This window comes from Prosopis cineraria, unplaced genomic scaffold (genome assembly GCF_029017545.1).
Source record: "Prosopis cineraria cultivar Desert tree isolate PC_DT_omini unplaced genomic scaffold, ASM2901754v1 PC11, whole genome shotgun sequence".
In the NCBI taxonomy this organism is placed as follows: domain Eukaryota; kingdom Viridiplantae; phylum Streptophyta; class Magnoliopsida; order Fabales; family Fabaceae; genus Prosopis; species Prosopis cineraria.
In genome coordinates this window covers 23,793,337-23,794,803 of record NW_026555342.1, presented here as the reverse complement: position 1 = coordinate 23,794,803, position 1,467 = coordinate 23,793,337, and the positions used below count along the sequence as shown (strand labels likewise).

General features: G+C 37.7%; 1 pseudogene; it reads right to left on the bottom strand.

The window, feature by feature from the left end:
* Positions 1-350: 350 nt before the first annotated feature.
* LOC129284825 (pathogenesis-related protein 1-like) lies at positions 351-1,063 on the bottom strand (annotated as a pseudogene).
* Positions 1,064-1,467: the final 404 nt, after the last annotated feature.

Genomic DNA, 1,467 nt, shown 5'->3' with positions numbered 1-1,467 from the left:
TGAGAGAATTTGGGCCACTCACGGACAAATCCAAATCCCATGTCAGATTAATATCCACTCCTTCTCTCTATATTTCTTCCAATCTTCGTCCTCACACGTATGTTTGTGATTGTTCTGTCACCACTTTTCAACCCAAGATCACATCTACTTCCTTATAAGAAAATTTAAAAAAAAAATACTAAAAATTGAAATTAAATGAAAGCTTACTCTAAACATGAAACTTCAAATTACTCTTCATATTGAAACTCATTATATTCTTTAACCATACTCTAATTAAACATGAAAAATATACTTGACACACGCAAAACTTTAAATTATTCTTATTTCGTAGCAGCATGACACTAACATATGATCTCGACACATACAAAACAAAGATTCATTTCCATTCATACATATATATATTCCTTTCCCTTATTCAAATTATATCGATATCTAATGCAAACTAAAACACGCAGTACCTAAACTGCCTTATTCATACTGGGATTCATGCATAATGCAAATTAGAACACGGACGATGCCATATATATATATAATATATCATCTCTTTCCTTTCATCGATTAGTAAGGTCTTTCTCCGATGTAGTTGCCAGGAGGATCATAGTTGCAGCCAATGAAGGTTCCTCCATTGTCACACCTCACTTTAGCACACCCAATACGAATTGAATCCTTCCAAACCACCTGAGTATAATGCAGGCACTCCCCACCATTGCATGAGTTGCTGTTGTAGTCATAGTTCGCCTTCTCGTCCACCCACATCTTCACAGCGTCCACGCCGCTCAGGTCAACAGAGCTTCCGGCGAGGTTCTAACCGTACATTCCGCCGCCACCAGAGTGGATTAGCTTGCAGTCACCCTTGTGTCGGTTAGCATAGTTCTGTGCAAAAGCAGCCACTGTATCGTCCCAAGCTATGTTTGGAACGCCCACTTGTGATCTTGCTGCGTTGTGGGCATCCACATAGTCTTGTGGTGAATCTTGAGCAGAGGCCATGAGGGCAAAGAGAAAGAAGAAGAAGAGAGAAAATAAAAGCTTGAATGATAGCTCCATTGTTTGTTGCTGTGTGATGTGTTTGATGAAAAAATGAGAGATGAGGAAATGGGAAGCCTTGTGGAGCAATTTATAGGGATTTTCGTGGGGAAATTTTTAATTCGTGTAGGTGGTGAAGTTGGAAGAGATCCTAATAGTAAAAAGAATTATTAACTTGTTATAATTACTAATTCAAATTAATCACAAGGGCGTGGGGGTCTAGCTCTAGAAACTAATTCATGTGTGGTAGAAGGAGCTATGGGTGTTCAAGCATGAGATCTTGAGTTTGAATCTATATAAATGCAGGAAATGTCTTTGAAAGAACTATCCGTAATTGAGATAGAAAATGTTTGAATATGGTCTAATTGGATAGTAATATAAAAAAAGGGTTAAAAGGCAATTTAATTAGTGCATAAACTATAAGTCCATGAACATCTGAGATCG